The 26373-nt window shown below is 47.2% G+C and overlaps 1 protein-coding gene and 1 pseudogene across 1 annotated transcript in view; both read left to right on the forward strand.

Annotated features, from left to right (window-relative positions):
* The window catches only part of LOC147091639 (uncharacterized), a 52609-nt pseudogene that overhangs the window by 15137 nt on the left and 11099 nt on the right, over window positions 1-26373 (forward strand).
* LOC147091640 (uncharacterized) overlaps window positions 5925-26373 on the forward strand; it is a 267963-nt gene continuing 247514 nt past the window's right edge. Inside the window, exon 1 of the mRNA XM_085976858.1 lies at window positions 5925-6379. The gene's annotated coding sequence lies outside the window, so the exon portion shown is untranslated. The remainder of the gene's footprint in view (window positions 6380-26373) is intronic.

Here is a 26373-nt window from a genome sequence, read left to right on the forward strand (position 1 = left end):
TATCTCTCAATTCTGATCGCTCGAACACGGAAGCTCATCCATCATCTTTCTCCTACAATCATGGAATTTGACAGGACAGCAGGAGGCCATTCAGCCCATCTCGCCTGTACTGGATCTCTGAAAGATGAAGAGCACAGACCCTAAACATCAGAGCCTGTCTGTTCTCCTCACAGACACTGACTGACCTGCTGGGTTTTTCCAGCATTTCTGGTTTGATCCCTGAAAGAGCTATCCCCTTAATCCCATTCCCAGCCCTTTGAGATGTTTCTCTTCCCTCTCCCCCCACTGTTTCTGGTCGGACATTCCACGTCCGAATCCTCTGCTGAAACAAATCCTCCAAACCCCCTTCATTCTTCCGGTGATAATCTGAAATTAATTCCCTCTAGTTACTGACTCACCGACCAGTGAAATACTTTTTCCTGATCTTCCTGATCAGATTTTAAACACCTCCCTCAGATCTCTTCTCACCCTTCTTTGTTCTAATGAAAAGAGCCCAGTTTCTCGAATCTCTCCTGATAACTAAAGCCTCTCTTCCCTGGTATCCTCTCAGTGAATCTCTCTGCACCCTCTCCACGGCCTTGACATCCTTCTTCGAGTAAGATGCCCCAGAACCTGACACAATATTCTAACTGCAGCCTCACCAATGATTTTGTACAGGTTTACATGAGCTCTGCCCTTTTGTATTCTACACCCCTATTTATTAAAGCCCACTATACAATTTCTAAAACAGCTTCATCAACTTGTCCGCTCACTTTTAAAGATCTCTGTACCTGAACTCCTGAATCACTCTGCTCCTCTACTCCTTTTAAAGTTTTACATAAGAACATAAGAATTAGGAGCAGGAGTGGGTCACACGGCCCCTCGAGCCTGCTCCGCCATTCAATAAGATCATGACTGATCATTGACCTCAACAGCACTTTCCCACCCAATCCCCATATCCCTTGATTCCCCGAGAGTCCAAAGGTTGGATTTTGTCATTGGGGCGGGCTGGGGTCGTGTCATCCACTTTTCGTGTTATCCACCCGATTTCAAATTGATGTGGGAGATTGATGCGATTTTCTCATAATTGGGCAATTGAGTTCCAGCGTGTGGGAACCCATGGCCCAATTAGTTTTTTCAGTCTGAAACTCGCCTCCAATGACGTCATCATTGCTGCTGCATTTAAGGCTTGCAAGAAGCCTTGCTTCTTCTGCAGACTGCCAACCTTTTGGCCTTTGTAGTGAGACGGACCTGGAGGCAGAATGAGCAGCGGGAGACCTAAGTCTGCTCCCAGATTTGATGACGTTGCCCTGCAAGCTTTGGTGGAGGGAGCAAGAGCTAGTAAGGAGGTGCTCTTCCCTTCTTCAGGGAGGAAGAAGCCTCCCCAGCAGACGAAGGCTGTGCAGATCCAGGTGGCCTAGGAGGTCAACTCGTTGTCCCTCATCCGCAGAACCTGGCTTCAGTGCAGGAAGAGATTTCATGACCTTCTGCGCACTGGAAAAGTGAGTGTGCCTTTCCCATCACCCTCAATCTGATCCCCATTGCCTCTCCTCACCAGCATTCAGCTTTAGCAACCTCTTCCTCCACATTCCACTTGACACTGACATCCCTGAACCCTTACCCATTCCCTCTCTCTCTATGGTCACATTCACCTAACTATTCGACTATGCAGCCCTTACACTCCCTATCGCTGTGATGCTATGAAAACAACTTACAACACACAGGGAGGGCCCTTGGTCTTGCCATCTCACTCCATCTTTGTCTCCTTCTAACCACCAATGATATGGATTCTCTACACTCACTCCTTCATTCTCACTCAAACTCCACTTGTCTCCCTCATTGCAGGAAAAGAGCGCTCACAATAAGAGGGAAAGAGTGAGGACAGGAGGAAGGCCACCCTCAGTAGCCCAGCTCACCCCCTGGGAGGAGCCGGCCCTGGAGATCGTGGGAGTGGAGGAGGATGCGCAAGTGGGGGACGGATAGATGGGTGCATCAGAGCAAGCTGGTGACAGAATAGTTTATCATCTCTCTCATTGACATTGCATGAGTCACTGATAATGATTCTGATGCTCTAACAGATTGACTTTTGATCATCTGCAATATTCAATGTAACCTTGGCCTCACATCTCTGACTCTTTCCTTTACTCCCCCACAGGACCATCGAAAGCCCCCATCCCCACTGTCCAGGAGGAACAGCCTGAGCCTCCCGACTCCTCAGAGGAAGCTGCAACCTCTGAGGGTGCAGCATCAGCAGAATTCAGCACACCCAGCACCAGCGCAGACACTCACACTTCGGTGGTACCTTCGTGAGATAGTGCAGTGTTGTTACCTGGTGTATCACAGCGCACAAGTGAGCATCAGCAGATGGTGGAGACAGGGACAGCTGTGGAGAGTCCTAGTCGGAGGGTGCAGGACTCTGCCAGCTCGGCTCAGCAGCATGTCAACCCTCTGCCTCCGGGTCCATCCAGAAGAAGAGCGGTGCTGGAACTCCAGGAACAGGTGCAGGAGTCCCTGGCAGGTTTTGTCTCCAGGGTCGCTGCGAGTGTGGAGTGAATGGAGGAGTCCTTGGCTAACATGAGCAGAGCCTTTGTGGCTGCATTGCGGCATGAATGCATCACCACAGAAAGGATGGCAACCTCCGTTGAAAGGATGGCTACCTCCATGGTAAGGCTGGCTATGGTAGAGGAGAGGATGGCAATGGTAGAGGAGAGGATGGCTACGTCCATGGAGGAGCTTAGTCACCAGGGTATGGAAAACATGGTATTTGTTCAGAATAGACTGACATCTCTTGAGGAGCGATGGTCAGCTCTAAGGTGCTGTCAAGCTACTTGCTAGCTCTGAAGTGGGGCTGACCCATGAGAGGGATGTTGGTGGCATACAACAAGGAAGTGGGGGCTCCACTCCAAGCACTCACACGACCATGCCACTGCAGAGCCCTTGGTCAGAGCCCCACCAGAGTCCCCACCCAACTGAAATCGGCATCTCAACACCTGCACAGTCGCAGGAGCAGCAGACTGTTGCCGAGCCCTCACAGGTTCGCAACCCCAGAGGACACCCGTCAAAGATGTCGAGACAGGAGCAGCAAAAAAGTGAGCAAGGGGCCTCCACATCCGCTGAAGCCACAGGGGAAGCACCACGTAGGAGCACGCGTAAGAGGAAGATAATGCACAAGTAGTCACAAGGGTAGTCACTTGGGTGAAATGTTATGTTTAATGTTAAAAAGCCATCAGTTGGTTATTGTCATTAAAAATTCTGATGTCAACTGTTGCAGTTGTGGCGTGTGTAATATTGCTAATGGGACTTCCACATTGAGGGCTTAGCATGACTTGCAATTGTCAGTATGGTGGTCAGAGTGGTAGGAACTGCAGGTTCTTGGCCATTCTCGATGCTCTGGTAAGAAGCTGCGAGGCAAAAGTGCTTGATTGGCTAGGTTAAGCAAATCTGGCCAAGATGAGTGCATGCCTTGCATCCCGGCCAGCAATGTGCTCGCATGCTGCTGCCGCTGGTTCATGCGCCTCTGCAAGCTGGTCGTTGTCGATCTCCTCCTCCTCCTCATCTGAGGAGGCTATGTGATGAGCCACTTGTTCCTCAGGCATCTGCAAGCCACGATGCTGTGCCATGTTGTGAAGTGCACAGCAAACCATGATGAATCTGGAAACATAGAAACATAGAAGATAGGAGCAGGAGTAGGCCATTCAGCCCCTCGAGCCTGCTCCGCCATTCAGTGCGATCATGGCTGATCATCCAAATTCAGTACCCTGTCCCTGCTTTCTCCCCATATTCCTTGAACCCTTTAGCCTTAAGAAATATATCCAACTCCTTCTTGAATATATTTAATGAATTGGCCTCAACTGCCTTCTGTGGTAGAGAATTCCACAGGTTCATCACTCTCTGGGTGAAGAAATTCCTCCTCATCTCAGTCCTAAATGGCTTACCCCTTATCCTTAGACTGTGACCCCTGGTTCTGGACTCCCCGCCATCGCGAACAGCCTTCCTGCATCTAGCCTGTCTAGTCCTGTTAGAATTTTATAAGTTTCAATAAGATCCCCTCTCATTCTTCTAAACTCCAGCGAGTATAAGCCCAATCGACCCAATCTCTCCTCATACATCATTCCTGCCATCCCAGGTATCAGTCTGGTGAATCTTCGCTGCACTCCCTCCATGGCAAGAGCATCCTTCCTCAGATAAGGCGAACAAAATTGCACACAATACTAAAGGTGTGGTTTCACCAAGGCCCTGTACAACTGCAGCATGACAGTGAGTCCATGGAGGAATTTGAAAACAAGGATGAGATTTTTTTCATCGAGGTGTTGCTTAACCGGGAGCCTCTGTAGGTCAGCGAGCACAAGGGGTAATGGTTGAACGGGACTTGGTGCACGTGCGGACACGGGCAGCAGAGTTTTGGATGACCTCAAGTTTACGTAGGGTGGAATGTGGGAGGCCGGCCAGGAGTGCATTGGAATAGTCAAGTCTAGAGGTAACAAAGGCATGGATGAGGGTTTCAGCAGCAGATGAGCTGAGGCAGAGGCGGAGTCGGGTGATATACCGGTGGCGGAAATAGGCGGGCTTAGTGCTGGCGTGGATATGTGGTCGGAAGCTCATCTGAGGGGGGTGGGGGTTCAAATATGACATCACGGTTGTGAACAGTCTGGCTCAGCCAGCTGCCCAGGGAGAGGGAGGGAGTCGGTGACGTGGGGACGCAGTTAGTGGCGGGGACCGGTCTTCCCAACATTCAGCTGGATCAATGTCGGGCAAGCAGTCTGCAATTTAACAGGGCAACTTATGGTACCAAAAATATATTTTTCAACAGAAAATGCTGGAAATACTCAGCTGGCCAGGCAGCATCCGTGGAGAGAGAAGCAGAGTTAACGTTTCAGGTCTGGGACCCTTCATCAAGTATTTCCAGCATTTTCTGTTGTTATTTCAGATTCCACAGTATTTTCCTATTGTAATATATTTTTCAAGCTGCAGTCATGTGGAGACTCTCCCCCACGTGCCTGAAACCAGCTGCAACACCATGAGCGTTTCTGATTGGCCAGGTGGCACCCCTTGTTCCTAACTCACAATAGATACTTATGCGCTGGTTCACCAATAGGAATCCTTCACATTCTGATTCCTCATTTGCATACGGCTAGCTATTAAATAGCGCGTCCGGGAGACTTTCTCCATCACAAACCCTCGCGTCCACTCACCAGGCCTGAAGCATCGCCCCGAAAAAGGGGCCGAAGAAAGCGGCCACCAAGAAGCGGGCCAAAGGCGACAAGAAGCGCAGGAAGACCAGGAAGCAGAGTTACAGCATCGACATCTACAAGGTGCTGAAGCAGGTCCATCCCGACACCGGCATCTCATTTACAAGCGGGTCGCTGAAAAGCTAAAATGAAATTAAATCTGTCAATTCAGGAACCAGTAATTTTAAAGGATCAATTTGCCATAATTCACAATTTAATAATGAATTATTCAGCCTCACAGATGCCATTTTAATGATTATTCAGTCCCACAGATGCTATAATTTTAATTAAAATGATTATTCAGTCCCACAGATGACAATCTTTAGCAGTAATGATTATTATTTAGTCTCACAAATGCCACAGTTTTAATTATTATTCAGTCCCAGATACCATAATTTTAACGATTATTATTCAATCCCACAGATGCAATAATTTGAACAATAATGATTATTATTCAATCCACAGATGCAATGATTTTAACAATAATGATTATTATTCAGTCCCACAGATGCAATGATTTTAATAACTGGTTAATATTCAGTCCCACAGAGGGCCATCACTTTAACAATAACGAGTCTGATTCTATAAGCCGCCTTTTTCGTTGGTGTCCGAGGTTGGAGCGGATTGAAAAACGCGCCAATCAGAGGTTGAGATTTTCCGGGTTTTCAGCCAATCAAGGCGCGGCTGGGCTGCGCTGGGCGGGGCCGGCGGCTGCTATAAAAGCCGGAGCGGGGAGGAGCAGTTGGAGAACAGAGTTAGAGAGGAGTCCGCTCCTTTCCCCGGGGGAAGGACAGCCGCCGCCCGCCCGGGGAGAAGGGACAGCAGTCGGCCGGCACCTTGGGCAACAAGGGCTCGCTGGTGGGCGGGGCTATGACCTCACCCGCGCGCTGAGGCGGTTGAACGGCCGATCAGGAGCCACGTGACCCCGGAGCTGGCGGCGGCCCTTTAACACAGTGGGCGGGGCCCGGAGGCGTTGGGGGCTGCGATTGGTGAGCGCAGCTGTCAATCTACGAGTCGCAGCCAATAGAAGAGACGGGCTCCGTGAGGGACTTTAAGCGCGGGCTGCGTGGCCGCAGTGCGCATGCTCGGTGCTGCTCGCAGTCCCCGGATGAGGCTCCGGTTTGAGGAAGGAGATAAAATGGCGGCGGGACTGAGGAGCGGCGGATGGTGCGGTGAGTGTGGATCAGAGAATCTCCGACATTTACAGCAGCGCCGGCCTCTCTTAGGCAATCTCTGGGAACATTGGGTCGAAGCGGCCGCGGGGGAGAAAGGTCAGAGAGAGTCCCATTGACTGAGATACACACTGGTCCTGGAGATGGACTGGGGAGAAAGGTCAGAGAGAGTCCCATTGACTCAGGTACACACTGGTCCTGGAGATGGACTGGGGAGAAAGGTCAGAGAGAGTCCCATTGACTCAGGTACACACTGGTCCTGGAGATGGACTGGGGAGAAAGGTCAGTGAGAGTCCCATTGACTGAGATACACACTGGTCCTGGAGATGGACTGGGGCGAAAGGTCAGAGAGAGTCCCATTGACTCAGGTACACACTGGTCCTGGAGATGGACTGGGGAGAAAGGTCAGAGAGGGTTCCATTGACTCAGATACACACTGGTTCCTCCCTCCCTTCCTTCATTTTCCTGATTTACAGCTATTTCTGGGATGTTACTTGTATCCTCTATGGGGAAGACCGATACAAAATACCTGTACAATTCAACTGCCGTCTCTTTATTTTCCATTATTAATTCCCTGACTTTTTTTATCGGACCAACACTCACTTTGTTATATCTTTTCTTTATTAAATATCTATAGAAACTCTTACTATCTGTTTTTATATTTCTAGCTAGCTTTCTCTCGTACTCTAATTTTTCTCACTAATCTTTTAGTCACTCTTTGCTGTTTTTTATATTCTGTCCTATCTTCTGACCTGCCCGCCATCTTTGCGCAATTATATGCTTTTTAAGTTGGATACTATCGTTAATTTTTTTAGTTAACCATGGATGGTGGGTCCTCCCCTTGGAATTTTTCTTTCTTGTTGAAATGTCTCTATTCTGTGTATTCTGAAATATCCCCTTAAATGTCTGCCACTGCATCTCTATTGACCTATCCCTTAACATAATTTGCCAGTTCACTTTAACTAGCTCTGCTTTCATACCCTTGTAATTGCCCTGATTTAATTTTAAAATACTAGTCTTGGACCCACTCTTCTCTCCCTCAAACTGAATGTAAAATTCAATCATATTATGATCGCTGCTACCTAGGGGCTCCTTCACTATGAGGTCTTTAATTAATCCTATCTCATTGCACAATACCAGGTCTAGTATGGCCTGCTCTCTGGTTGGCTCCAGAACGTCCTGTTGTAAGAAACTATCCTGAAAACATTCTATGAACTCCTCGCTTAGGCTTCCTTTGCCCATCTGATTTTTCCGGTCTCTATGTAGATTAAATCCCCCATGATTATTGCCGTACCTTTCTGACAAGCTCCTATTATTTCTTCCTTTATACTCCATCCTACCGTGTGGTTACTGTTAGGGGGCCTGTACACCACTCCCACAAGTGACTTCTTGCCTTTATCATTTCTCATCTCTACCCAAACCGCTTCTGCATCCTGGTTTCTTGAACTTAGGTCATCCCTCTATTGTGCTAATACCATCATTAATTAACAGAGCCACCCCTCCACCTTTTCCTAGCTTTCTGTCCTTCCTAAATGTCACGTACTCTTCAATATTCAGGTCCCAATCTATGTCATCCTGCAGCCATGTTTCTGTAATGGCTATCAGATCACATTTATTCCTATTTGCACCATCAGTTCATCTGTTTTGTTTTGAATGCTACGTGCATTCAGATGCAGAGCCTTTAGTTTTGTCCTTTTATTTTTGTAACCTCTAGCCTTAACTGCTGATTTACTCTTAGATTTGTCCTCTCTATCCCTTCCTGTCACGGTCTGTTTATCATTTCCCATATTAATACCTTTCTCCATTGCCTTGTCTCTACTCTTTGATTTACCACATCTTCCCAAATTTGATCCCTTGCCCCCACTATTTAGTTTAAAACCCTCTCTACCGCCCTAGTTATATGACTCGCCAGAACACTGGTCCCAGCTCAGATCCCACTTTCCCCAGTGTGGTGCCAGTGCCCCAGGAATCGAAACCCATTTCTCCCACACCAGTCTTTGAGCCACGCATTAATCTCTCTAATTTGATTTACCCTATGCCAATTTGCTCGTGGCTCAGGTAATAATGCAGACATTATTACCCTTGAGGCTCTGCTTTTTAATTTAGCCCCTAGCTGCTCGCAGTCTCTCAGCAGAACCGCTTTCCTAGTTCTAACTGTGTCGTTGGTACCAACATGGACCACGACCATTGGCTCCTCCCCCTCCCACTGCAAGTTCCTCTCTAGCCCAGAGCAGATATCCTGAACCCTGGCACCAGGCAGGCAACACAGCCATCTGGACTCTCGCTCTTGGCCGCAGAGAACTGTATCGCCCTTACTATGCTATCCCTTATTACCACTATATATTCCTATTAACTCCCCCTGCTTGAATCGCTTCCTGTACCTCGGTGCCACGGTCAGTTTGCTCATCCACCCTGCAGCCACCGCTTTCATCCATACAGGCCGCAAGAACCTCAAACCTGTTGGACAATTGCAAAGGCTGAGGCTCCCCCACCTCCTGGGTCCCAATACCTGCCTCACTTTTAATTTAATTTGAATGAATTAAAGGGTAAGGCATGGCAGGAGAGCTCTGTGCCGTGGTATGCTCTTCCTGCACTATGTGGGAAATCGGACACTTCCTGTGTCCCCGACGACCATGTGTGCGGGAAGTGTATCCAGCTGCAGCTACTGACAGACCGCATTGTGGCGCTGGAGCTGCGAGTGGATACATACTGGAGCATTCGCGATGCTGAGGACTTCGTGGATAGCATGTTTAGAGAGTTGGTCACCGCAGGGAAAGGCTGCACAGGCAGGAAGAGAATGGGTGACCACCAGGCAGAGTAGTAGGTGCAGGCAGGTAGTGCAGGGGTCCCCTGTGACCATCCCCCTCTCAAACAGATATACCGCTTTGGATATTGTTGGGGAGGAAAGCTTATCAGGGGAAGGCAGCAGCAGCCAACTTCCTGGCACCATGGGTAGTGCTGCTGCACAGGACGGGAGGAAATAGTGTGGGAGAGCTATAGTAATAGGGGATTCTATTGTAAGGGGAACAGATAGGCCTTTCTGCGGCCACAAACATGACTCCAGGATGGTATATTGCCTCCTGGTGCAAGGGTCAAGGATGTCTCCAGAGCGGCTGCAGAACATTTTGGAAGGGGAGGGTGAACAGCCAGTTGCCATGGTGCATCTAGGTACCAACGATATAGGTAAAAAATGGGATGAGGTCCTAAAAGCTGAATATAGGGAGTTCGGAGGTAAATTTAAAAATAGGACCTCAAAGGTAGTAATCTCAGGATTGCTACCAGTGCCACGTGCTAGTCAGAGTAGCAATAGAATGATATTTCAGATGAATACGTGGCTAGAGGAATGGTGCAAGGGGGAGGGATTCAAATTCCTGGGACATTGGAACTGGTTCTGGGGGAGGTGGGACCAGTACAAAACTGACAGTTTGCACCTGGGCAGGACCGGGACCGCTGTCCTAGGGGGAGTGTTTGCTAGTGCTCTGGGGGAGGGTTTAAACTAAAATGGCAGGGGGTTGGGAACCTGAGCAGGGAGACAGAGGAAAGGGAAACAAGGATAGAAGCAAAAGACAGGAAGGAGAAAAACAGGTGGCAGTCAGAGAAATCAAGGGTTTAAATCAAATATGGCCACAGTAAATAGTAATTCTAAAAGGTCTAAGAGCATTAAAAAGCAAGCCTGAAGGGTTTGTGTCTTAATGCAAGGAGCATTCGTAATAAAGTGGATGAATTAGTTGCGCAAATAGAGGTAAACAGGTATGATATGATTGGGATTACGGAAACATGGCTCCAGGGTGACCAAGGCTGGGAACTCAACATCCACGGGTATTCAATATTCAGGAAAGAAAGGCAAAAAGGAAAAGGAGGTGGGGTAGCATTGCTGGTTAAAGAGGGATTAACACAATTGTAAGGAAGGATATTAGCTCTGATGTTGTGGCATCTGTATGGGTAGAATTGAGAAATACCAAGGGGCAGAAAACGTTAGTGGGAGTGGTATACAGAACCCCAAACAGTAATGCGGAGGTTGGAGATGGCATTAAACGCTAAATTAGAGATGCGTGCAATAAGGGCACAGCAGTTATCATGGGTGACTTTAATCTACATATAGATTGGGCTAACCAAATTAGTAACAATACTGTGGAGGAGGAATTCCTGGAGTATATACGGGATGGTTTCCTGGACCAATATGTCGAGGAACCAACTAGAGATTAGGCCATGTTAGACTGGGTATTATGTAATGAGAGGATTAATTAGCAATCTTGTTGTGCGAGGACCCTTGGGTCGGAGCGATCATAATATGATAGAATTCTTCATTAAGATGGAGAGTGAAGTAGTTGACTCAGACTAGGGTCCTGAATTTAAATAAAGGAAACTACGATGGTATGAGGCGTGAGTTGGGTAGGATTGATTGGGGAATGTCACTCAAAGGGTTGACGGTGGATAGGCAATTGCAAACATTCAAAGACCGCATGGATGAACTACAGAATTTTTTCATGCCTGTTTGGCATGAAAATAAAACAAAAAAGGTGACTCAACCGTGGCTAACAAGGGAAATTAGGGATAGCATAAGATCCAAGGAGAGGACATATAAATTGTCCGGTAAAAGCAGTGAACCTGAGGATTGGGAGCAGTTTAGGATTCAGCAAAGGAGGACAAAGGGATTAATTAAGAGGCGGAAAATAGAGTATGAGAGTAAGCTTTCAGGGAACATAAAAACTGACTGCAAAAGCTTCAATAGATATTTGAAGAGAAAAAGTTTGGTGAAGTCGAGCGTAGGTTCCTTGCAGTCAGAATCAGGGGAATTTATAATGGGGAACAAAGAAATGGCAGACCAATTAAATACATACAGGAAACTTTGGTTTATCTGGAGGTTGTATGTCCGTAAACCTCGATCTAACAGCAGAAATCAGCAGCCGTTTTGGTTAGGGTTTTTTTTTTCTTCTAGCATTCTTTTAACAGGCAGGCTCTGGAAAGCATCTCTGTAGCTTAGCAACCGCTTCAGAGACACTTCCAAGGTATGGGCCGAGTGTTTACAAGCTGTTGCTAAGCAACAGTGTTTGCTGTCAGATACGGAGATGAAAACCTCTGTATCCTACAACATTAGCGCTGGTCTATCTGGAAGTTTGGATAGATCGGCAGCAGCTCGGTCCCGTCGGTGCCGGATATCGCGAAGTTTCCTGTACTTTGGTTCTGTCTTCGCAAAGGAGGACACAAATAACCTCCCAGAGATGTCGGGGAACATCGGGTCTAATGAGAGGGAGGAACTGAAAGAAATCAGTATTTGTAGGGAAATGGTGTTAGGGAAATTGACGGGATTGAAGTCCAATAAATCCCCAGGGCCTGATAATCTACATCCAAGGGTACTTAAGGAAGTGGCCCTAGAAATAGTCTATCTTCCAAAATTCGGTAGACTCTGGAACAGTTCCCATGGATTGGAGGGTAGCTGATGTTACCCCACTATTCAAAAAAGGTGGTAGAGAGAAAACGGGGAAAATGCTAGAGTCCATTATAAAAGATGTAATAGCACTTGGAAAACAGTGATAGGATCGGACAAATTCAACCTGGATTTACAAAAGGTAAATCGTGCTTGACTAATCTACTGGAATTTTTTGAGGATGTAACTGGTAAAATAGATAAGGGAGAACCAGTGGATGTGGTGTATTTGGACTTTCAGAAGGCTTTCGATAAGGTCTCGCATAAGAGATTAGCATGTAAAGTTAAGGCACATGGGATTGGGGGCAAGGTACTGACTTGGATAGAGAACTGGTTGGCAGACAGGAAGCAAAGAGTTGGAATAAACGGGTCTTTTTCCGAGTGGCAGGCAGTGACTAGTGGGGTACCCCAGGGATCGGTCCTCGGATCCCAGCTATTCACAATATATATAAATGATCTAGACGAGGGGACTAGATGTAATATCTCCAAGTTTGTAGACGACACAAAGCTGGGTGGGCGTGTGTGCTGTGAGGAGGATGCTGAGAAACTCCAGTATGATTTGGACAGGTTGGGTGATTGGGCAGAAGCATGGCAGATGCAGTATAATGTGGATAAATGCGAGGTTATCCACTTTGGTGGCAAAAACAGGAAGGCAGATTATTATCTGAACAGCAATAGATTGGGAGAAGGGGAAGTGCAATGAGACCTGGGTGTTCTTGTGCACCAGTCGCTGGAGGTAAGCATGCAGGTGCAGCAGGCGGTTAAGAAGGCAAATGGTATGTTGGCCTTCGTATCGAGAGGGTTTGAGTACAGGAACAAGGATGTTTGCTGCAGTTGTACAGGGCCTTGGTGAGACCACAGCTTGAGTATTGTGTGCAGTTTTGGTTGCCTTATCTGAGGAAGGATGTTCTTGCCATGGAGGGATTGCAGCGAAGATTCACCAGACTGATACCTGGGATGACAGGAATGACGTATGAGGAGAGATTGGGTCGATTGGGCTTATACTCGCTGGAGTTCAGAAGAATGAGAGGGGATCTCATTGAAACTCATAAAATTCTAACAGGACTAGCAGACTAGATACAGGAAGGATGTTCCCGATGGCAGGGGAGTCCAGAACCAGGGGTCACAGTCTAAGGATAAGGGGTAAGCCATTTAGGACAGATGAGGAGGAATTTCTTCACCCAGAGAGTGGTCAACCTGTGGAATTCACCACAGAAGGCAGTAGAGGCCAATTCATTAAATATATTCAAGAAGGAGTTGGATGTATTTCTTAAGGCTAAAAGGATCAAGGGATATGGGGAGAAAGCAGGGACAGGGTACTGAATTTGGATGATCAGCCTTGATCTCATTAAATGGTGGAACAGGCTCGAGGGGCCGAATGGCCTACTCCTGCTCCTATCTTCTGTTTCTATTTCACTCACAGTCACATCCTCCTGTCCCTGACCACTGACCAAATCCGAAGACCCTAACCTAAGGTGTGTGACTGCCTCCTGGAATAACGTTTCCAGGTAACTTTCCCCCTCCCTGATGCATCGCAGTGTCCGCAGCTCGGCCTCCAGCTCCTCAACTCTGAGCCGAAGCTCCTCGAGCCGCAGACACTTATCACAGACGTGTTCGTCCTGGATCAGACTGGCGTCCAGGAGCTCCCACATACTGCAGTCGCAACACATCACCTGCCCTGCCATCTTTATTGAGTCTTAATTAATTTATTTTATAACTCTACTACACCCAATAAAATTTATTACTGCTAGTAAACTTTACTAATAATGAAACCGTACAATTACTAATAAACTTCCTGGGCTTTAAAAGATAAGAGAAGTGAGCAAAATACTCACCAACCAATCACTTACCCTTTTCCCTGTGATGTCACCTTTTATTTTTCTCCGAATGCGGTTGGGGGGTTTCACAGAGCCGAACTCCCACTGGTTCTCTGTCCCCTCTCGTGCAGCTTTTTAACTTCTGCTCTCCTGAAGGCTGACTAAGATAGATAAAGGAGCACCTCCCTCCACTCCTCGCCTAACTCCCTGTCTCATCAAACACGCAGGTTTACAGTCTGTGTAAAGTTAAAGCACATGGGATTGGGGGCAAGGTATTGACTTGGATAGAGAGCTGGTTGGCAGACAGGAAGCAAAGAGTTGGAATAAATAGGTCTTTTTCTGAGTGGCAGGCAGTAACTAGTGGGGTACCCCAAGGATCGGTCCTCTGACCCCAGCTATTCACAATATATATTAATGATCTGGACGAGGGAACCAGGTGTAATATCTCCAAGTTTGCAGACGACACAAAGCTGGGTGGGCGTTTGTGCTGTGAGGAGGATGCCGAGAAACTCCAGTATGATTTGGGCAGAAGTATGGCAGATGCAATATAATGTGGATAAATGCGAGGTTATCCACTTTGATGTCAAAAACAAGAAGGCAGATTATTATCTGAATGGCAATAGATTGGGAGAAGGGGAAGTGCAACGAGACCTGGGTGTCCTTGTGCACCAGTCGCTGAAGGTAAGCATGCAGGTGTAGCAGGTGGTTCAGAAGGCAAATAGTATGTTGGCCTTCGTAGCGCGAGGGTTTGAGTACAGGAACAAGGATGTCTTGCTGCAGTTGTACAGGGCCTTGGTGAGACCACACCTTGAGTATTGTGTGCAGTTTTGGTCGCCTTATCTGAGGAAGGATGTTCTTGCCATGGAGGGAGTGCAGCGAAGATTCACCAGGCTCGAGGGGCCGAATGGCCTACTCCTATCTTCTATGTTTCTGTTCCAAGCTGCACTCCGTGACAAACGGCACTCCGTTGTGAATTATAATTCAAACTGGACGCTGGATTTACTGAGTAATTTTCTATCAGTAAATCTATTTCTGAATTTTGCGATGGCAGTTGAATTAAATGATTATCGTTTAAGTATAAACTGATAAAATGATACGTAAATCTTATATTTTAATGATTATTAGTAAAATTATTTTGTGTTGTCAGAAAAAAGTTTCCTGTTGGTCCCATGATCCAGGTGTCTGGATACATACAATTCGAGAACTAACAGATTTAGATGGTTTAAGACAATCTGCTTTTCAGCGGTCACAGGGTGTATCTCCAACAATGCGACTATTGTATTGATGTATTTCTGTAGATGTGGCACTGCTTAATGTTCTGTACAGCTGGAACTGACGGTGGATTCAGTGAACCCGCAGTGTCAGGTCTGGCGGTGTAAAAATCCGTTATTGGAATCGCAACTTCATGGTTAGAAACACTGGCTGAATGTTCAGGGTTAATGTTCTTCACTAAACTCCGAACATGTGATGTTGGTTTTGTTATTTCTGTTTTCAGTTATTGTCGGTGAGTGATTTCCTCTGTTGTCAGGGTAACAATCTGTCGGATCTCAGTGCCAGAGGCCTTGGCTCCAATTTATATCTGAATGTTTCACAGACTTTCAGTGTAAACTTCTGTCTATATACTCGGCAGTCCAGGAGTAGGAACCTGTTGGTTCTGAGCAGTAGGGTATGTGGATACATATCATTGGTAAGACTTCCTCTTGCTATGGTTTAGTAACTTTCTTTTTTAAATTTGATAAACTCTGTCTCATTATATTTTTGAGCAGTGAATATTGTTCCACATGTTGTTCAGTTCTGGGCCCCGCCCCTCAGGAGAGAGATGTTGGCCTTGGAGGGGATGCAGAGGGGATTCATCGGATGATACCTGAGCTAAAATGGTTCAATGATCAGGACAGGTTGCAAAGACGAGCCTTCTATTCCCTTGAATATCGAAGATCAAGGGGTGATCTAATGGAGGGGTTTAAGATGATTAAAGGAGTTGACAGGATCGAGAGAGAAACTATTTCCTCTGGTGGGGGAGTCCTGAACAATGAGGCTTAAACTTCAACTTGGAGCTAGGCTGGCGCTCTGTGACTGAGGGAACTCCGCTCCATTCAGCACCCGGCCCGACAGCGGCTGCTCAGCCCCGAGTTTAGATCACAGCAAGGGAGGGAGGGAGGGTCACAGCGCTGGTTCTAGGCTGGCGCTCTGTGACTGAGGGAACTCCGCTCCATTCAGCACCCGGCCCGACAGCGGCTGCTCAGCCCCGAGTTTAGATCATAGCGAGGGAGGGAGGGTCACAGCGCTGGTTAGTAACTCAGCAGAGAAAATGGCGCATTTCCGTCTACAGGAGTGAGAAAGTGGAAGTCTCCGTTCTAATGATTTGTATCACAGGGAGGGATGTTAAAAGTGCAACAGAACCGGTTTGTAATGGAGGGGAGCTTCCTGTCAGCATCAGGGCCCGGGGAATCAGCTAAACCGGTCACAGTACAGGGGTTGGTCCGGGGGTGGAGGGCGCGTTGGGTTCATCAGGTCCCGGGGAATGAGCAGAACCGGCTCACAATACAGGGGCTGGTCTGGGGGTGGAGGGCACGGTGGGTTCATCAGGTCCTGGGGATTGAGCTGGACCGGCTCACAATACAGGGGGTGGAGGGCACGGTCGTTTTATCAGGTCCCGGGGAATGAGCTGAACCAGCTCACAATACAGGGGCTGGTCCGGGGGTGGAGGGCGCGGTGGGTTCATGAGCAGTTTTGACAGAAAATGGCGCATTTCCACCCAGAGCAGTGAAAATGGGGGAGTCTCAGGAGGCCGGAAATTTACAGTGAGGAAAATCTCCAAACTAAGCACACAGCCCTCGAACTGGGGATCTGAGGAAAGGGACAAAATCAAACAAATACTCGGCCTTGAAATTGAATTATTAGTAAGCAGATTAAAAGTCTACATTACATTATTTCAGGCTTTCAATATTGTTCTTATTTTCTGCTCTGCCACAATTAGATCTCCCGGTGAATGATGCTGTGATTGAGGAAGGTGCTCAGCTCGAAGTAAACACGGATTGTAGACTGAGGAACAACAGCAGGTGAACCAGCACAGGATTGTGAGCACCAACCGGAGAGAACCCTTCCGATTCAAAGAGCTTCCAGAGATCGACTGGAACAAGGTAAGAGAAAGTCCCATTGATTCAGATACACACTGGTCCTGGAGATGGACTGGGGAGGAAGGTCAGAGAGAGTCCCATTGACTCCGATACAGACTGGTCCTGGAGATGGACTGGGGAGTGTAGGGGTGTCGCAAAATCCCCTATTTTCCCTGAAGATTGAAAAATATTGTTCCACATCGTGGACGAAGAATTGGGTGATGTGACTTGCCTACAATGTTTTAAAAATGTGCCTAGAACCGCAAAAGACTGCTCTGAGATGGAAAGAATGTGGACAACAATGGAATAGAGGAATTTGTGGAAATATTCACACACATTGAGACAGTACATCTTAATAAAATCGTTCCCTGGAGTTTGGGCAATCACAAAAGGTTTTAAAATGGCCACAGAAAGCATTGGCCAAGATACTGGGGCTTAAAAAACCAGCCCGTGAGGTCTGTGTGTGTATAAAGTGGGAGGATTTAGCAGTGGCTGAGTCATACCTGTCAATCAAACCAGGGAGTTTCCCTCTCCACACTTGAAGTTGCTTATATTGACATAAGCAATTACCCACTTGAGACCCACTGCAGGACAATCGATTTGAAACTGCTTCTGTTTACACAGCCATTCAGAGCTCTCTCACAGACAATGAGAGACTGAAACCCTGGAACGGATTTTGATCTGCTACTGTTTAAGAACTGAATGGGTTTAAATCACCCATCATTCTGGACAATAGAGCAGTTGTATTCCTTTTTGTTTTAGCCCAGGTGAGCTCCGGATGTGGGCGGGAACATTTCGGCCCCACAGTGCAGACACACTAACCCAGTCCAACCACTTTGAGTTAGCCAATCACAGCTTTTCTCTTGTGTTGGAACTTTTTGGGCGCGAATGTTCCAGACAGGCGAGCAGCAGGGGGTGGGGGTTTCTCACCAGGTATATATGATAGCTCTTGAGAAGCTATCGCTCTCTCTTTACTTCCTGGGACCACAGGTGAGTCTCTCTCTCACTTCGCTGGACCACATGTGAGCAGAGTTTCTGACTCCTCAGCAAAGCAACCTAGTAAGGAGTTCGGGGATGGTAATTAAGGGGATATTGCTAAGATTGTTTAAGTAACATTGGAGCCATCTCATCCCTCATTTTTACCATCTGCATTCCCCCATTTAAGCAATTTTACTGTTATTACTGTGTTCGTGTGGTATAGTTTACAATTTGATTGTAGTTTATTTAGTTAATAAAACTTGATTTTTCTCATCCAGACCATTTGTCTGTTTTAATATCATTAATTATAAGTCCTTCAGTCAGAACTGGAAGGTGGGGTAGCGATTCAAAACCGCTGTTTGAAAATTGGTTTATTGGAAATTGGTTTACAGTATAGCAGCAGGCTGCCTGACCAGGTGAATTACTGTAAACCAGGTAAAAGATTGGAATTGGTCAGAGTGCAGGCAAAGGCTGCAGACCAGGTGAATTACCTTAAACCAGTTAAAAGATGCCCCCCTACAGGAGAAAGGTCAGAGATAGTCCCATTGACCCAGATACACACTGGTCCTGGAGATGGGCCCTCCTGCACTCGCCCCCCCCTGACCCTCCCGCACTCGCCCTGATGAATCAAGGCCCTGCTCCTGGGAAGGTGATCAGGCCTCAGGAACCAGTACAAGTGAAGCGACTCCTTCTCCCGGAGATTTATTAAACGCGAATACTCCAAGAGTTGACCAAAAATCAGGTTAGTAATATTAATCAAGTAGTCAATTTCTGCTGTAAGGAGGGATGATACCTTAGCAGGTTCCTCTAATGAGGCCATATGGGTAGAACTAAAAAACAAAAAGGGGCCAAGCACTTTGCTGGGAGTGTACTATAGGCCCCCAAACAGTAAGGGGGAGATAGAGGAACAGATATGTAGGCAAATCTCAGGGAAGTGTAGAAATAATAGGGTAATAATTGTTGGGGATTTCAACTTCCCCAATATTAACTGGGATAGTCAGAGTGTGAAAGGCTTAGAGGGTGTGGAATTCTTAAAGTGCATCCAGGAGAGCTTTTTCAGCCAACATGTAGAAAGCCCTACAAGAGAGGGGGCGGTACTGGACCTAATTCGAGGGAATGTAGCAGGGCAAGTGGTAGAAGGGTTAGTAGGAGAGCATTTTGGTGACCGTGACCATAATTCGGTGAGATTTAAAGTAGTTATGGAAAAGGACAAAGATGGACTGGAAATAAAGGTTCTAAATTGGGGGAAGGCCGATTTTAATATGATAAGGCAGGATCTGGCCAAAGTGGACTGGGATACGCTACTTGTAGGAAAGTCCACATCAGAGCAGTGGGAGCCTTTCAGAAAGGAAATAGAGAGTACAACGCCAACATGTTCCTGTAAAGGTCAAGGGAGGGACCAACACGCCCAGGGATCCCTGGATGTCAAGGGACATACAAGAATGGTTTAGGGGGAAAAAAAGGGAGGCTTTTGGCAGATACAAAGGACTAAAAACAGTGGAAGCCCTAGAGGAGTATAGAAAGTGCAGGGGGGTACTTAAAAAAGAAATTAGGAGAACGAAGAGGGGCCATGAAAAAACACTGGCAGGCAAAATAAAGGAAAATCCCAAGGTGTTTTATTAGTATATTAAGGGCAAGAGGATAACCAGGGAAAGAGTAGAGCCCATTAGGGACCAAAGTGGCAATCTGTGTGTAGAGCCAGAAGATGTAGGTGAGGTTTTAAATTAATATTTTGCATCTGTTCACTATGGAGAAGGACGATGCAGGCATAGAAATCAGCCAGGGGAATTGTGATATACTTGAACAAATTAGTATTGAGAGGGAGGAGGTACTAGTGGTTTTAGCGTGCTTAAAAGTGGATATACCCCCAGGCCCAGATGAGATGTATCCCAGCCTGCTGTGAGGCAAGGGAGGAGATTGCAGGGGCTCTGACACAAATTTTAAGAACCTCTCTGGCCACAGGGGAGGTGCCAGAGGACTGGAGAACAGCTAATGTAGTACCATTATTCAAGAAGGGTAGTAGTAGGGATAAACCAGGGAATTACAGGCCAGTGAGCCGAACATCAGTGGTAGGGAAATTATTGGAAAAAATTCTGAGGGACAGAATTAGTCTCCACTTGGAGAGGCAAAGATTAATCAAGGATAGTCAGCATAGCTTTGTCAGGGGGAGATAATGTCTAACCAATTTGATTGAATTTTTCAATGGTGGTGACTAGGTGTGTGGATGAGGACAGTCCCGTTGATAGTCTACATGGACTTCAGTAAGGCCTTTGACAAAGTCCCACATGGGAGACTGGTCAAGAAGGTAAGAGCCCATGGGATCCAGGGCAATTTGGCACATTGGATCCAAAATTGGCTTAGTGGCAGGAGGCAGAGGGTGATGGTCGAAGGTTGTTTTTGTGACTGGAAGCCTGTGTCCAGTGGTGTACCGCAGGGTCTGGGTCCTTTGCTGTTTGTAGTGTACATTAATAATTTAGATATGAATGTAGGAGGTATGATCAGTAAGTTCGCAGATGACACGAAAATTGGTGGAGTGGTAAATAGCGAGGAGGGAAGCCTCAGGCGACAGGAGAATATAGACTGGTTGGTTAGATGGGCAGCACAGTGGCAAATGGAATTTAACCCTGAAAAGTGTGAGATGATGCATTTTGGGAGGACTATCAAGGGAATACACAATGAATGGTAGAACCCTAGGAAGGACAGAGGATCAGAGGGACCTTGGTGTACATGTACATAGATCCCTGAGGGCAGCAGGACAGCTAGATAAGGTGGTTAAGAATGCATATGGGATACTTATATTCTATGCCTCGGCTAATGAAGGCAAGGGCACGGAGGTTATGATGGAGCTGTACAAAATGCTAGTTAGGCCACAGCTGGAATACTGTGTGCAGTTCTGGTTGCCACACTATCAGAAGGATGTGATTGCATTGGAGAGGGTGCAGAGGAGATTCACCAGGATGTTACCTGGGCTGGAGCGTTTCAGCTATGAAGAGAGATTGGACAGGCTGGGGTTGTTTTCCTTTAGAGCAGAGAAGATTGAGGTGTACAAAATTATGAGGGGCATAGATAGGGTAGATAGAAAGGAACTTTTCCCCTTAGTAGAGGGGTCAATAACCAGGGGGCATAGTTTCAAGGTAAGGGGCAGGAGGTTTGGAGGGGATTTGAGGAAAAGCTTTTTCACCCAGAGGGTGGTTGGAATCTGGAACTCACTGCCTGAAAGGGTGGTAGAGGCATTAAATCCTCACAACATTCAAGAAGCATTTAGATGAGCACTTGAAGCGCCATAGCATACAAGGCTACGGACCAAGTGCTGGAAAATGGGATTGGAATAGACAGGGCTTGATGGCCGGCGCGGACACGATGGGCCGAAGGGCCCCTTTCTGTGCTGTATAAATCTATGACTCTATGGTAGCACTCTTGCCTCTGAGGCATAAGGTTGTGGGTTCAACTCCCACTCCAGAGACTTGAGCACAAAAATTCAGGCTGACACTCCAGTGCAGCACTGAGGCACTGTCAGAGGTGGCGTCTTTCGGATGAGACATTAAACTGAGGCCCTGTCTGCTCTCAGGTGGATGTAAAAGATCCCATGACACTATTTTGAGAAAGAAAGACTTACATTTATATAGTGCTTCCATGACCAGCAGACGTCTTGAAGTGCTTTACAGCCAATGAAGAACTTTTGAGGTGTAGTCACTGTTGTGATGTGGGAAAGAGCAGGGGAAATATCCCTGGTGTCCTAGTCAATGTTTATCCCTCAATCAATGTAACAAAAGGATAATAGCAAAATACTGCGGATGCTGGAAATCTGAAATAACAACAGGAAATGCTGGAAACACTCAGCAGGCCAGGCAACATCCGTAGAGAGAGAAACAGAGTTAACAAAAAGATAGATTATCTGGTCATTATCACATTGCTGTTTGTGGGAGCTTGCTGTGCACTATTTGACTGCCGCATTTCCTACATTACAACAGTGACTACACTTCAAAAGTACTTCATTGGCTGTAAAGCACTTTAGGGTGGCCGGTGGTGGTGAAAGGCGCTATAGAAATGCAAGTGTTTCTTTCTTCACTGGTCTCACCAGCGACCTCTTCTGGCTGATGGTTGATTGACAGACGATAATCCACGCATGCGCACAGGGAGTGGCGGTTTGGGCCGAGTCTGGCACAGCGACCCCTCCCGGTCACCAAGGGCAATAACTGCGCATGCCCAGAGGGGGCCAACCCCCCTCCCCAACTCGGAGCTGCACCTGCGCGGTCGGATCCTGCCGGACGGAGTCGGCACGGGCCATTCCGGGGAAAGGCCTTGGTGTCGGCTCCAGAGTCGCGATCGGTGACGCAAAGTGAGTTTTCTCCGCTCCGATTGGGTGGAGAATTGCGCGGGGTGGGGGAGGAGGGGTGGATCGGGAGAGAATATAGAGAAATAGAAAAACCTGAGAGTCCACAAGGCCTCGTGTGGTGTATGTGCCTTTAAGAGCCCCTGTGTACTGTAATGCCGGTAGTGGCCACTCGGGCTATATAAGCCTGTATAGTGTTGTATCTTTTAGTTCACCTCCAGACTTTGTTCAGTAAACACCTGTTAAACCAACTCCTGCATTCCGTGTCTCCATTAACACATGGACACAACAGGGGCGACGAATTGGAAATGGACTTACTTGCAATTCGGCAGCACCTCCAGGCGATCGATTCCTCAGACGAAGGTCGAAGAAAAAAAAAACTGGTTTCACCAGCTAGCCGGGCTGGTGGCAGGTACTGCAATAATCCTTCCTGGGCGGCGGGCTGGGGCTCGATCGGCTGGCTCTGCAGCGGGGCTGAGCAGCGAAGGCGGAGGCAAACAGAGAAGGAGGGTGGAGCACTCTGGAGATGGCCAGCGCTGCAAAGCAGGTCGGCGTTCGGACCAAGCAGAGGGAGGGAAAAGTCCCAGAGAGTCCGGCAGGAACGAGTCTCCAACTATTAAAAAATATCTGTATAAATAAAAACCGCAGAGAACAGCGTTGGCAGCAGCGGGAAAGCGCGGGAGGCGCCATTTTTTTTCTCGGCAGGGAAGAAAGGAAAGCGCGGGAGGCGCCATTTTTTTTTCAGGATGCCTAAGACTGGCAATATTACTGCTTTCGATAGTGATGTAGAGGATTGGACCACATGTGGAAAGAGTGGAGGTATATTGCACAGCGAATGAAATAGAGGATGATAAAAAGGCATCGGTACTTCTAAATCTAATGGGCGCAAGGACATACAGGCTGTTACGAAACTTACTCACTCCAGCCAAACCGATGGACAAGAATTTTAAGGAGATTGTTGATACCCTACACTGCCAATTTGGGGCAGGACTGGCAGATTCTCTACGAGACAAATTCGTCTGCGGTCTCTGAAGTGAAGGAACACAAAAAAGGCTACTTTCTGAGAAAGATTTGACACTGGACAAGGCTTTTAGTGTGGCTGTATCATACGAAGCAGCAGCAAGAGGAGCTGCAGAGATACAGCAAAAGCAACAGGACTTCAGCACCCTTGAAATGACATGGGGTTTCGAGAGATGTTATCGCTGCGGCAGATCCACCCATTACCAGAGGGACTGCTGGTTCAAGGACAAAGCATGCAGGCAATGCGGGAAAATGGGACACATTACACGTGTATGCCGATCTGGAATCAAAAAATCCACAGACAGAAAAAAAATCAACAAGGAAAAGTACCGAAAGGTACAAATGATGACGGACAGTAGCTCCGAAGACCAGAAGAGCGATAGCGACTCCGGAAACAAGAGACTAAGCTCTCTCAAATTACATAATGTAATTGCCAAAGAAGATTACCAGACCATTTGGGTTACCCTCACGATAGCGGGGTCCCCAGTTAAAATGGAGCTGGATACAGGATCAGCTCTGACCGTCATAAGTCGACGGGATTACGAGCGGCTATTTCCGCATATACCTTTGAAAGACACATCCATTATCTTGAAGACATATACGGGGCCGAAAGTATACCCCAGAGGGAAAATAAGGGTGCCTGTTGTATACAACGGCAAGGAAATACAGAAGTTGTATTTATACATTCTGCAAGATGGTGGTCCACCGCTGTTGGGACGTGAATGGATCAGGAAGATACGTTTAGACTGGCACTCCATTCAGGCACTGACGGTGACCAGTGAGAAAAAAAATGATGATGAAGACAAACCTGAACGATTAAAAGACATCTTGGCCAACGCCAAAGAAGTGTTTCAACAGGAACTAGGAACCTTAAAAGGCGTCACCGCCTCAATAAAAGTGGAAGATGCGGCAATTCCCAAGTTTTTTAAGGCCAGGCCGGTGCCATACGCAACTCGTCCAGCAGTCGAGGCAGAGCTGGAGAATTTGGAAAAGGCAGGCGTGTTATCCAAGATAGATTGGAGCGAGTGGGCAACACCCATTGTCCCGGTCATGAAGAAAACATTGAATAATGATAAACCTGAAGAACAGAGAAAAATTTGCATCTGTGGGGACTTCAAGGTGACTGTAAACCCGGTCCTTCACATGGTACAGTATCCTCTTCCGAGGATAGAAGATATTTTTGCCTCACTATCCGGAAGGAAACGTTTCACCAAAATTGACTTGGCACAGGCATATCTACAGATGGAGGTTGAAGAGGCCTCTTTAAAAAGTATCTCTCGATAAACACACACAAAGGCCTGTACCAGTACAATCGACTGGTTTTCGGAGTAGCATCAGCTCCAGCTATCTGGCAAAGAGCTATGGAGCAAGTCCTGCAAGGGATTCCGGGGACCCCATGCTACCTAGACGACATCCTTGTAACAGGAGAAAATGACAACGAGCACCTTGCCAATTTGGAGCAGGTCAAAAATCAAATCAAATCAACTTTTATTGTCATTGTTAGTGCACAAGTGCAGTACAACAAAATGTAGGCTTGCGGCTCCCGAGAGTGTACATTTGGATTAAGACATTTAAACATTCAACATACATTTGGCTTGTAGTATATTAACTATTAGGTTATATTTATAAGTGCATTGGCAGATGTGCAGGCTTTAGAGTTTATTTGTGAAGTTCAGTAGGATGACAGCCCTGGGAAAGAAGCTGTTCCTAAATCTGGTCGTACGCGTGCGAATGCATCTGTAGCATCTCCCAGATGGCAGGAGGGTGAACAAACTGTGGCTGGGGTGGGTAGGGTCTTTGATGATGGACCGTGACCTCCGTAGACAGCGTTTCTGGTATATGTGCTCTATGGTCGGTAGCCGGGTGCCGGTAATGCGTTGGGCAGTTTTGACTACCCACTGCAGGGCTTTCCGGTCATAGCTACAGCTGCCATACCATACGGTGATACAGTTTGTCAGGATGCTCACTAGGCTGAGAGACCGGGGCCTACGAGCAAATCGCCCTAAGTGCGAATTTTTCCAGAAACAAATATCATATTGTGGCCACATAATTAACGAAGAAGGGTTGCATAAGTCACCTGAAAAAATTGAAGCGGTCATAAAAGCCCCAGCACCTGAAAATGTCTCACAATTAAGGTCGTTCCTCGGATTGATAAATTACTATCATAAATTTTTACCGAACTTGTCAACTGTTCTGCACCCTCTTAACGAACTGCTACAAATGGGAGTAATTTGGAAATGGAACAAAGACTGTAAACGTGCCTTCCATAAATGTAAAGGCTTGATCACGTCCAAGGAAGTTTTGGCACATTACAACCCATCACTGCCAATCAGACTGGCGTGCGATGCATCCTCTTACGGCGTAGGAGCGGTATTATCGCATAGATTCCCTGATGGCTCGGAGCGGCCGATAGCTTTTGCGTCACGCTCATTAAACTCAGCTGAGCGTAACTATGCCCAGATCGACAGGGAAGCAGTCAGCCTGGTATGGGGAGTAAAGAAATTCAACCATTACCTACACGGACAAAAATTTACCTTGTTGACTGATCATCAACCCCTTGTCTCCATATTCAACCCTAAAAGGGGCATTCCCATTATGACAGCGCAAAGGCTACAGAGGTGGTCCCTTTTTCCTAGGGGCACACCAATATGACATAGAATACAAAGGATCAAAACAGCATGGAAATGCTGACGGTTTATCGCGTCTACCGTTGCCCACAGTAGAAGAGGCACCTACAGTGGACCCAGTGGAAATGTTCCACTCAACCATAGTGGAATGTCTACCAGTAACAAATTCTACCATTGAAAAGGAAACGAGAAATGACCCGACTCTCTCACGAGTCTACGATTTAACGGTGAAGGGATGGCCAGCACATGGCGAACCACTGTTGCCAGCATTCTCGCAAAGAAGAGAACAGCTGTCAGTGTGCCGAGGAACCTTGATGTGTGGATCCAGAGTGGTGATTCCACCCAAACTCCAGGATAAAGTGCTAAAGGAGCTTCACGAGGGGCATCTGGGTGGAGTGAAAATGAAGAACCTAGCCAGAGCGTTTGTGTGGTGGCCAGGTATCGATGGAGACATCGAAGAAATGACCAAGGGCTGTCTAGGATGCCAGAAGGTCCAAAACGCTCCACCACAAGCCCCTCTACATCCATGGGAGTGGCCCTCATCTCCATGGCAAAGGGTACACATCGACTTTGCTGGTCCATTTATGGACTCAATGTTCTTAATCGCGGTTGATGCACACTCCAAGTGGCCGGAGGTAATAAAGATGTCCTCCACCACCACGGGAAAAATCATCAC

The sequence above is a fragment of the Somniosus microcephalus genome, unplaced genomic scaffold (assembly GCF_052327205.1).
Source record: "Somniosus microcephalus isolate GS21.2 unplaced genomic scaffold, FLI_Smic_1.0 unresolved_chr3, whole genome shotgun sequence".
Classification (NCBI taxonomy): domain Eukaryota; kingdom Metazoa; phylum Chordata; class Chondrichthyes; order Squaliformes; family Somniosidae; genus Somniosus; species Somniosus microcephalus.